Source organism: Rhinolophus sinicus, chromosome 7, assembly GCF_057876585.1.
Source record: "Rhinolophus sinicus isolate RSI-liver-muscle chromosome 7, RSI-T2T, whole genome shotgun sequence".
Classification (NCBI taxonomy): Eukaryota; Metazoa; Chordata; class Mammalia; order Chiroptera; family Rhinolophidae; genus Rhinolophus; species Rhinolophus sinicus.
This window is the reverse complement of record NC_142507.1, coordinates 24,582,901-24,595,440: the sequence shown is the minus strand read 5'-3', so window position 1 is coordinate 24,595,440 and position 12,540 is coordinate 24,582,901. Positions and strand designations below refer to the sequence as shown.

General features: G+C 36.3%; 1 long non-coding RNA gene across 1 annotated transcript; it reads left to right on the top strand.

Moving 5' to 3' along the window:
• Nucleotides 1-2,804: 2,804 nt before the first annotated feature.
• On the top strand, nucleotides 2,805-11,753 carry LOC141568582 (uncharacterized). The gene is made up of 2 exons (XR_012491741.2): nucleotides 2,805-8,323; nucleotides 10,145-11,753. It is a non-coding gene; the product is annotated as an uncharacterized LOC141568582 (long non-coding RNA).
• Nucleotides 11,754-12,540: the final 787 nt, after the last annotated feature.

Sequence of the window (12,540 nt, the reverse complement as noted above, 5' to 3'; positions counted from 1 at the left end):
AACTGCCATTTCACATGTGGAAACAAATTCAGGCTTAATTGAGTTTTCTCAAATTCTGTTTAAAATTTTAAATATCATGAGTAATTTGTATTGGGAGATTTTTGCTGTCTCAGTCTTGGCCTGATTAGTGCTCTCTCAAAATCAAACAATATAATGACATGCTATTTGTATAATGTAATTAGTAACTTTTTGAAAATTGAGGTATATTTAACATATAACATTAACTTCAGGTGTACATAGACATTATAATGATTCAATATTTGTATACATTGCAAAATGATCATGACAAGTTCACTTAACAACCATCACCCTTACATAGTTACAAAAAATATTTTTTTTCTTGAGTTGAGAACTTTTTAAGATCTACTCAGCAACTTTCAAATGTGCAATATAGTTTTATTAACTATAGTCACCATGCTATATGTTACCTCCCCATGATTTACTTATACCTGGAAAGTTTGTACCTTTTGACTCCCTTTACTCATTTCTCCCACTCCCCACCCCACACCTCTGTCAACCACCAGCCTGTTCTCTATGAGCTTGGTTTTTATTTTAGATTTTAGACTCTGCATAGAAGTGAAAATATACAGTTTTTGTGTTTATCTGATTTATTTCACGTAGCATAATGCCATTGAGGTCGATCCTTGTTGCAAATTGTAAGGTTTCACTCTATATGGCTAAGTAATATTCCATTATGTATATATACCATATTTCCTTTATCCATTCATCCATAGATGGACACTTACTTAGGTTGTTTCCATATCTTGGCTATTGTAATATAGTTAATAACTTGTAAATTTTTTCTTAGTTCTTAATTTAATAAGAATTCCTTTCCAGGACATTAGTATACTTCATGGCAAGACTACTGTCTCAAATTATGAAACTGTCAGTATACACATACATTTTAAAGGGAACATTTCTAGACATACTTGCATCTCTAGTAGATGCCTAGTCTTGTGCTATACACGTAATTAACAATTATTGAATGAATAATAGTTTATAGTTTGCATAGTCAACATGAAATCGTCTCAAAGAAAAATTGTCCAGAAATGGCTCTATCAGCAAATCCTTGGTGCTCAATTTTAATTTGAAAGACAGAAATAATTAGAGGAGATGGAACAATTAAGATAAGTCCTAGTCTACAACATAGGACAGCAGAGGAGCAAGACTGGCATCTTTTAAAATATTCTTAAAACACTCTCTCATATCTACAATTGTAAACTTTTGGAGTGAATTCCATTTTTATGGTAGAAAGCTAAATATCAGGAATTATGCGTGGCATTTTGCTTTGGGATCAGAAATTTCTAAGTATGGCCTCAATAAAATTAACCACTGTAAGTGCTTCTTTGCCCCAACCACAAAATGCATCATACCCAAGTATTAAATAATGTCCTATGCCAGAACTTGGCATCACTGGGCAGTCAGTGTTAGAAAGTTCTTATGTGGAAGATGCCCCTTGTCATGACGTGAAAACTAACTGGGAAATCAGAATGTATTAACTTCAACTTTAGCTTTAAATAATTGGTCTTTCCTTTTAACAACAAAGCAACCTAGCCACATTTATTCTTTACTCAGTAAATATAGACAGGGTGTGGTGGCCCTTAGCAAGCTGAGCATGTCTCTGCAATTGAAAAGATGACTAATGAGGTACTGTTTACATTTAAAAGTAGAAACATTATCCTTGATGTATACTGTTCCTTTGAGTAACTGGTGATTGAGGCTATTAATGAAAATTAGGAAAACTGGAAAAGTACAGAGTTCAAAAGCAGTAAAAGTCTGTTCTTTCCCAACCCCTCCCATTTATCTCTAAAGTCTTTAAATGATGGCATTGGATTGGGGTTGAATTTCCTTGGGTAATCAACAACTCTATTATCTTCCCTTAGACACTGCAACTCGTAATTCAGAATATTAACTACAGTCCCTCAGAGTCCATGCCAGATGGCTAGCATGCTTTGCAATCAGTTTCTTGTTACTCATTGATTCACTAGTTCATTCATTCACTCAACAAATATTTATTATGGACCAGGCATTGACAAGGATACAGTGACATGGGAAAACCATAATTGTCTATCAGTAGCATGTGGGTAAGTAAATTGTGGTATGTTCAATTCATACAATTGAATACTACCCAGTAGTTACCACAAATTGAATGCCTTTTCCATCTGATCTAAGCACTTATGTGCAATGGCCATAACTTTTACAGTTTGAGATGCAATAGCAAAACTAGCATGAATTTCTTTTTTCACAATTTCATGGATAGAAGATTCCTTCTTCCCATAGTTCTTAACCTCAGCATACAATTTTTTCCCTTTCGTTACTTATTAAGTGGAGAATTATCACCTTTTCACTTGAAGTACTTTAGGGCTGCTCTTTGGCATATCTGAATTGCCAGCATGACTCTCCTTGTGTTTTGGCGCCATTATTAAGTAAAATAAGGGTTACCTGAACACAAGCACTGTGATATTGAGGCAGTTGATCTGACAATCCAGTCAGCTACAAAGTGTCTAAAAGGTGGGAGTATATATAGTATGGAGATTATTTTGGACAAAGTGATGAATCACGTTCCAGGCAGGATAGAGCAGGACTGTGAAATTTTATCACAGTACTTAGAACGGTGCACAATTTAAAACTCGTGAATTGTTTATTTCTGAAATTTCCCGTTTAATATTTTCAGACCATAGTTGACCAAGTGTAACAAACCACAAACCGAAACCACGGATAAGGGGGGACTACTGTACCAACATTGCCAGGGTATTGTGAAATAATACTTGTAAAGAGCTGAAAACACATGGCATGTGGTAAGTGCTCAATTTTGTCTGTTATTATTTGCTCTAGAAATAATCTTCCGCTTTCCAACTATGCTTTTGCTCAGACTATTATTTTTCCTGGAATTTTTTTCTGCTCACCTTCCTGTCGATAGGCTGCCAATTTTTAAAAATTATTTTTTCCTGGTCTGCACAAATGAATGTCATTTTCTGTACTCTGAATCTTCATGAAACCACAAACCTCTTATGGTACTTCTGCCCTGCTTCTCTGAAGTTATCTGGGTACTTGTCTTGTTCATAGATAGATGATATATATCTAGCAAGATTCTTGCTGAAGGCGGGCCAGGGTGATCAGACATCACCTAGTGACTAGTAGGGGAGATATATCTCCTGACAGATGACATATATAAACTTTTTTGTCATTAGATACAGACTTTGTTGCATTTCTTTTAATGCCTTTGTAGTATTCTATCATATGGAATATAATAAAGTCCATATGGATATACTATTTGTTAATTGGTCCATTGATAGATATTTAAAAATTTGGACAGGTATTTAAAAACTTTTTCAGGTTTGCTTCTACAGTTTACAGCTATACAATTATCATGGAAACATCTGTTTTTGTTTTGTTTTTTTTCTTCCCCTCACTCCACACAGTAAGTCATGACTAAACTCCCATGTGCAATCATAAGGTTGTTCCATATAGTCAAAGATTTTAGGTAGTGAAAAATCATTGCTAAAATTTCCATCTCTGAGAAACTGATGTCTTGAAACACTATTTAGAATGCATGAATGATTTTTCAGTCTCTTTCTCTTGAGGACAAATTGGTGTTTGACCATATTTGGTATCCCTTGATTTGCCCCCTTTGTTCCCTCCAACTCAGCACCCTAGATTCTTTCCCTATTTTTGTTTCTCTTGGAGGAGGTCATTGAGGGGACATGAATGCTGGTTGACTTGCAAGGTGGCCCAGGGCATTCAGAGGCTCCTTACCCACTCCTTTGTCCTTGGAATGTATGCTCTACCCACCGTTCCCACAATGGGAGCTGTTCCAAAGATATAACCTTGAAAAAGTAAGGTGGTGTTGAGACCATCTTGAAAGTATATATGACTGAATGCAGTTAAGGCCTCTATATAAACTTTTAAGATTTGGTGGATGGATGCAGAGATCTATTTGTCTTGCAGCTGCTCAAGACAAGCCTTGTAAGTTCCCCCGGTTATTAAATCAGCCACCTGCAAATCTGGAGTGGTCTGCCTCTTTCTTCAGTCCCCTTTCCCTTCCTGTACGGGGGCCAGTTTGAGAACCAAAAGCTTCTGATGCAGTATTTTTCATAGGCCTAGCTTTTAGGAAAATTAATTTTTATTGTCACCAACTCATTTTTATTTTTAGCCTTCTCTTTCCCTTTGCTTCCATTCTTCAATTTCAGGATCAAGAAAGGAAATAAGTACAATCACAGAATTTAGTAAAAACATTTGCTTTTTATATGATCTCTTACATTTTAGTAGGAACCTTGTATTCTAATAAGGATTTTCAGAATTGTCTGAGCAACTAGAAAAAAAATTTTTGAGCGGAGGGTCTTTCTTATAATCCTAATTTAACAACTCAGACTTATTTGCATGTTTTGCCTTATTGCTGGGCCATAAGCTTTATACATCACCTTACCACTGCTATGTTTCTCCAAAGGCTCCAGACTACCATCATGGTGGCATAATACTTTGCAGTTACAGTAGTGCCCACTTATATGCGGTTTCATTTTCCATGGTTTCAGTTACCACAGACAACTATGGTCTGAAAATATTACCTGGAAAATTCCAGAAATAAACAATTCAATAAACAATTAAATTTTAAATTGTGCGCCATTCTGAGTAGCATGATGAAATCTCAAGCCGTCCTGCTTCATCATGCCCTGGACGTGAATCATCCTTTTGTCCATGCTTATCCTCGCAATAGATGCTCCCTCTACCCTATTAGTCACTTAGTAGCTGTCGAGGCTATCAGATCAACTGTTGCTGTTATCACAGTGCTTCTGTTCAAGTCACCCTTCTTTTACTTACTAATGGCCCCAAAGTGCAAGAGTACTGATGCTGGCAATTAGGATATGCCGAAGAGGAGCCCTAAAGTGCTTCCTTAAGTGAAAAGATAGTATATGTAGGGTGCGGTACTATCTGCAGTTTCAGGTATCCATTGAACAGATAACGGGGGGCTACTTTATACACAAGTTTACACATACATGGTGTCACTACCAGGCTAGTTGATGGTGCAGCCTGATTAGAAAGAGGAAATTTAGGCTGGGAACACTATACCCATCTACCCAATTCTATACAAATTGGCTGGAGAATATACACATTAAATCACACATTCTTCATAGTTTTTATCAGTCAGCTTCAAATAGTTTAACTTGTAAAATTGCCAGTATTTGACAGCCCTTTGACAAAGAGTGTCTCCTTGACCAAACTTGAGTCAGCCTCTTCTGAATCCTCAAGTAGGCCTTGACATTTGGGCTTCTGTGTTTGTCTCTGTGTTACCACAGGCAGAAAGAATAGGGCCAAGGGGAAAGAAGAGAGGAGAGGAAATGAAGGAGGAGATAAGGTCATTCTTAAGAAAAAGTACAGCTAACAGACCGGCCAGAACTAGATGTCGGTGGCCAAGAGCAGACACAGGATACCATCTTGCCCTGAACTTTAGCTAATTATAATGGATTATAATATTATCAACGTTAGGGGCAGGAAAAATCTCCCCCTGTGTCACCAAGACAGTTCTGACTAGAGTCAAATAAGGACACAAACCCTGCCTCCTGACAGGAAGGAGTGGTCAGTGAAGACCTGCCTGGGAATGCCTATAACACCACCCCTAAATTTTGAATATTTCGCACCCTCATTTTGAGGGTAATAAAGTCCTAAAACCCTTTGTTCCTCAGATCAGTTGCTCTTCTCCAGGCCTGCCCACTCCCACGACTTTGTCCTATTTCTTTTATTAGGTTGGTGCAAAAGTAATTGTGGTTTTTGCAATTTTCAACCTTTTAAACAACTATTACTTTTGCACCAACCTGATAATAAATTTACCACTTGCTTGGCTTATTCAGTGCATCCTTGAATTCTTTCCTATTGTGAACACCACAAACCTGTTTGCAGCAACATTTGCATTGTCCAATTTTAGCAAGAATGCTCCTAAGTCAGTTTAGACAAAATCTCCTATCCGTGATATCTGATAAGCCCTCAGTATCTGATGACACTCAAAAATCTCATCAAGTTCCTCATCCTCCATTATCCCCCAGGGGGTGTCTGCTCACCCTGGCCTGCCTTCAGCAAGAATCCTGCTAGAGCCGTTTATTTAGAATCCTTTTTACCCTTGATGTTCCCTCTTTGTAATGTTCCATCCCCTGCCCGACTCCCCCACCCCCACACACACACACATTGGCCATAAATTCTCATTTCCCCTTGTGGTATTCAGAATTGAGCCCAGTCTCCTTCCCAATTGTAGTAGGTCCTATGCCTATCACAATAGTCCCCTTGAATAAAACCTGACTTACTATGCTTTAACAAGTATCACTGAATACTTTTTTCTTTAATACCTTTCACCTGTTCAACCTAATATATATTAAGCATTGTACTAGCTCCAGTACATTCGGTGGTGATAAAGCTCAAACTCTGAGGAAACAACAATCAACCCAACATATGCATTTTCTCTCCTTTTCCTTCCTATCTCCTTGTTTTCTCCCTCCCTCCCTCCCTTCCTCCTTTCTTCCAGTTTTTCCCGCCTCACTTTTTCTTTCTCTCCTTTTCATCCTACCATGTTCTGTGAAGGATTTGAGGTGAAAACTTTGTTCTCATTACAGTAGCAAATCCAGAGTTAAATGTCTTGGTGTGCAGTATGAGTTATTTAGATTTATCTCATATTATGACATAGACGACTAATTTCTTAAATTTGTCGTTCTTGAGGGAACATATAATTCTGCATAATTATGGATTTTAAGACATTTGAAAAATATCTGTCTTTTATGTATTTTTTTTTTTGGATAATGCCTTCCACTATATTAGGCTATAGATAAGTTTAAATTCCTAAAATAACTTCTATTTTTCCAATTGCTTTAGTAGCTGAGATTTAATAAATTTAGTTTCCAAGTGATATTTTTGTAAATTTTAAAAATAGCATATATAGGTGTTACCTAATACAATGTTGCTCTTTTGTATGTTTAGTTAACAGAATCTAATTTGGAGAAATTTGCAATTTACCGCATGGACCACTGGAAATGAGCTATTTTATAGAGTTTGCCAAGTCTTGCCAGTAACTATTTCAGTAGATGGTTTTAAAGATGAAAATATGAATAGTAGTAACAAGAGAAAAATTCTGAGATGCCTAAATTAACTTACAGCAGGCGGAAGGGTGGGAGAAAAGGAAAGTTAATCAGTTAACAGTTGTGCGCAAAATCACCAAAGGACTGCACACATTCCTGAATGTATGTTGAAACTTTGAATCAATTCCAGGTGGTTATTTCAGCAATTATCTAAAAAGAATAGCCAAGCACCAGATGCCACCGCTCAATCTTATACATGAACTTTCCATACATGGACTTTCCAAACTGTTGCCCACAACCAGTCCAGAAGCATGAAATACTTTTTCTGTATGAACCATCCACCTATCCTAGACTTTCCCCACTTCACCTTCTCCCACCTCCTTATCTATGGCCATTGTAAATTCTTTCAAAACAACTTACATATTTCGTCTCCAAATCCATTATATAAAAGAGTCCCATCAACCCCAAGGCAGCAAACATGTTTGTCTTCTCCTTTTAGCCTTGCTGCTGGTAGTTCAGACTGCGTGCCCCAGGACCTGGTCCTTTTTCTGGCTAGCATATAGCTCAATAAACCCTTTCAGGACAACTTTCTGTCTCACAGGTTTTTTTTGTTTAACAATAGCATACTGCGTGTTTTTCAAAATAACACAAGGGGTCACTGTAAGCTAGAAATTTTTAAACGTTTAGAAATGTTGAGTTAATATTAATCACGGTTTTTATTTGAATGCTTGTTTGTAGATCATTTATAAAATCTCTGCTTTCATTAAAGCCCATATTACCTTTAATCATGTTTAAACTATCCAATTTTAATTCAGCTGAAAAGAAAAATATTTTTAGAAGAAGCAGTGTTGTAATAGATCAACAATGACAACATACTATACTTCCAAGAATGTTGGGAATCTTTTTTTGTTTGTTTTTTTTAATTATAGTTTATTGGGGTGACAATTGTTAGTAAAGTTACATAGATTTCAGGTGTACAATTCTGTAATACATCATCTATATCTCACATTGTGTGTTCACCACCCAGAGTCAGTTCTCCTTCCATTACCATATATTTGACCCTGTTTACTCTCTTCTACAACCCCCCTCCTCCCTGGAAATCATTTTTTTCTCAGCAAAATTAGGCATGATATCATAGTTCAGTAGATAAAGCTGAATCCTTCTCCCCCTTTTTGTCCCCCCAGACCAAGTATGAAACACTTTATTCCAGTTCCTGCTAGGCGGGATGATCTGAAAGAGGAAAACTCCCCACATTCTTGAACCAGGTATCAGTCCTCTGAAAAGGGAGGTAAAGCTTACTTCTTGAATTTGCTGCATGTAGTATAATCTCTGCCTAAATTTCTATCTGGTAGGAAGAGACTAGATTAGATGATTTCTAAGATCCTATCCAGCTCATAGTTTTGTGATGACACTATTAAACTTGAACTGTTTATTCCTTTAAATATTCTAGTACTACACAGAAAGTCACAAAACTTTTCTCATGGTGGGCCATTTTGTTTAGGTATAGGTCTTGGGGGAAGAAGGAACTAGACCAAGGGCTATTTAGAGATTTAAATCAACTAAAAACAACAACAAAAAAAGGATTCATGACCACAGAGGACAAACCTCAGTTCTCTCCATGAAAGGAACCAAATCTCCAGACAGTCTGGGTCTAATGCTTTCCTTCAGAACATGTGTTCAAACATACCTCATTCTCAACTTAGTTCAATAATATGTAATTCCTTTCCCATTCAACATGAGATTACCCTCTACTTTCCAACACTCCCTCAGATACACCCAAGCAAATCAGTGACATCAACAAAATGTTTTTCTATATCAAGGTCTTGAACCAGGGGCTTTAAAGGACTTCCTCAGCTTTCTTTCAGCTGTGTCCTCAAACTCCTCCAAACTTCTATCTTTGCTTAAGCCAGTCCTACTCCCCAGGACCCCTGCTCTCCATAAATTGATAAATCACTTTCATTTTACTTCATTGCTAATGTGGCATCCCCTCAGAAAGCCTTTTGCTCCTTCTTCATCACCCTTTCCCAAGAATGGGTGCATGTGTTCCATGAACAATCATCGAAATTATTGTGTCACTAAGCTATTGCCTGTGCTGCTCACTTTACCACTCTCAAATTCATTTTCTTGGAGGATAATCTAGTTATTATACAAAGGTATATTTCGCATCTCCAGTATTTTTAAAATCCCATGAAAAGGAACTAAATCACATGCTCTAGTGCAGACCCTCAACAGCCTATCATACGGTATTATAGAACAACTTCCAATGGATCAGTAACTATGTCTGGAGCACAGAATAAAACATTATTCTTTATTTTGATCTCATAGGACCCCTGTATAACTTTGTGGATTATTATACCAATGACAGAATTTCCTATATTTTTTCACCACATCTGATTTATTCAATATTATTTAAATCTGGTTATGTGCTTCTTTGGTATTATATAGCATAAATCTGAACAGATCTCAATTTTTCAAGTGCATGACTATTCAGTGAACAAAAACACTGGCAATACATTAATATATACAAAACAATAAATGAAAGAGAATCATTATCAATCTTGCAATGCAGAATTCTTCTTAATCTTACACAGTTAAAAAAAAAAATGGGGTGGGGATTGAGGAAAGGGTTATTGAAAACTAACAAACAGTTCTTAGAAGGATAAGGGTTTCATTTTGGGGTATCCATGAATCATAGGGACACCTAAATCTGGTTTCATTCCAGGTTGAGAAACAGTTACTTTTCTTCATCTTTCCTTTCAGTAAGTATATACTGAGCAATAACTGGTGTTTTGGTGATTTTATAATTCTTAGCCTTGAGCATTTTATAAAACCTCACTGCTTCCTTCCTTATAACAAAGCTACAACTTATCTGAATACTCGTTTAACCATTGCATTCCAGTATGGAATTCTACTGCAATTCCTGCGTTCCTAATATGACTATTTTGCAAATCCTATTTGTGAGTCCAGAAACAAATTCCTGTAATTGGGAATTTAGCATATGAAAGGTGTGAAGAAACTATTCTGTATCTGGTGTTGGGACCTTAGGACATTCATTCACACTGATGCTCATTTCTCATTATCTTTAGACAGACTACAGAAAGAATAAATGTCCAAGATTAACTACCAAAACCATAGAAGTACGAGAAAATAACTGTAAAGAAAAATTACTCCTGTGTGTCTCCTCTACTCAATGCTCAACTATAACACAACTTCACTTTGATATCAGATGTATGTGTTTTCTACACTTCAAGCAATTCTGCAACAGCTGAGTGTCCTTCAATTTAATTCAATCATGACACTGTCTACCTGGAAATGGCATCAGATCCCACAGGTTAAGGATTCAGTCCTACAAGATTGTCATCCCCTTAATGCAACAGATAAATAAGTAAATCTTCCTAAAGATCTAAAGATGGACGATATTTTGATATCCCATCTACTTTGGTAATTCTGTAATCAAGAGAAGCTATCTGCACCCCCATGTTCACTGGAGTATTATTTACAATAGCCAACACATGAAAACAACCTAAGTATCCATCAATAAGTGAATGGGTAAAGAAAATGTGAGATATACAAAGGTCTGACAATTAAGTTCTCAAACTTGTTGCAAGGATGTTGCTAACCTTTTTTGATATCAGAGAGATTATTCATAATGAATTTGTACCAGCTAGATGAACAGTTAACCGAGTTTACTATTTTGAAATGTTGAAAAGACCGTGAAAACCTTAGAAACCTGACCTTTCTTTTTTATTTTATTTTTATTTTTTATTTTATTTAAAGTTTATTGCGGTGACAATTGTCAGTAAAGTTACATAGATTTCAGGTGTACAATTCTATAATATATCATCTATATATATCACATTGTGTGTTCACCACCCAAGGTCAGTTCTCTTTCCATCACCATATATTTGATCTCCTTTACCCTAATCTACTACCCCTCTCCCCCCTTAACCTCTGGTAACTACTAAACTATTATCTGTGTCTATGAGTTTTGTTTCTTCATTTGTTTGTCTTGTTCTTTTGTTATTTTCAGTTTTATATACCACATCAGTGAAATCTTATGGTTCTCGACTTTTTCTGTCTGACTTACTGCACTCAGTGAAATAATCTCAAGATCCATCCATGTTGTCACAAATGGTACTATTTCATCTTATTGTAGAATAGTATTCCAATGTGTTATGTATCACAACTTCTTTATCCATTCATCTATCGAAGAACACTTTGATTGTTTCCATGTGTTGGCAACTGTAAATAAAGCTGCAATGAACATTGGAGCACATATATCTTTACAGATAAATGTTTTCAAATTTTTTGGGTAGATAACCCAGAAGAGGGATTGCTGAGTCACATGGTAATTCTATTCTTAATTTTTTGAGGAACCTCCACACTACCTTCCATAGCTGCTGCACCAATATGCATTCCCACCAACAGTGTATGAGGGTTCCTTTTTCTCCACAGCCTTCCAACACTTTTTATTATTTGTCTTGTTGATGATAGCCATTCTAACTTGTGTGAGGTGATATCTCATTGTTGTTTTTATTTGCATTTCTGTGATGATTAGTGATGTTGAGCATTTTTTCATATGTCTATTGGTGATTCGTATGTCTTCTTGGGAGAAATGTCTATTCAGATCCTCTGCCCATTTTTTAATTGGATTGTTTGTTTTGTGGTTGTTGAGTTGTATGAGTTTCTTATATATTTTGAATATTAGCCCCATATTGGAGGCATTGTTTGTAAAAATATTCTCCTATTCAGTTGGTTGCCTCTTTATTTTGTCGATGGTTTCTTTTGCTGTGCAGAAGCTTTTTAGTTTGATATAGTCCCATTCATTTATTTTAGCTTTTGCTTCCTTTGCCTTTGGAGTCAAATTTATAAAATGTTCTTTGAACTCAATGTCCATAAGTTGAGTACCTATGTTTTCTTCTCTGCAATTTATTGTTTCAGGTCTTATGTTTAGGTCTTTGATCCATTTGAGTTAATTTTGGTACATGGTGACAGATAGCAGTCCAGTTTCATTCTTTTGCACGTGGCTTTCCAATTCTCCCAGCACCATTTACTGAAGAGGTGGTCTTTTCTCCATTGTATGTTTTTGATTTTTTGTCAAAAATTGTCTGTCAGTATTTATGTGGGTTTATTTCTGGGTTCTCAATTCTATTCCATTGGTCTATGTGTCTGGTTTTTCTGCCAATACCATACTGTTTTGGTTATTGTTGCCCAGCTGAAGTCAGGGACTGTGATACCTCCAGCATTGTTCTTTTTTCTTAGGATTGCTTTGGCTATTCGGGGTCTTTTGTGGTTCCATACAAATCTGATGATTTTTTGTTCTATTTCTTTAAAAAATGCCATTGGGATTTTGATGGGGATTGCATCAAATCTGTATATTGCTTTGGGTGATATAGCCGTTTTTAACTATGTTGATTCTTCCAATCCATGAACACAGAATGTCTTTCCATTTATTTCTGTCTTCTTCAATTTCCTTTAAAAA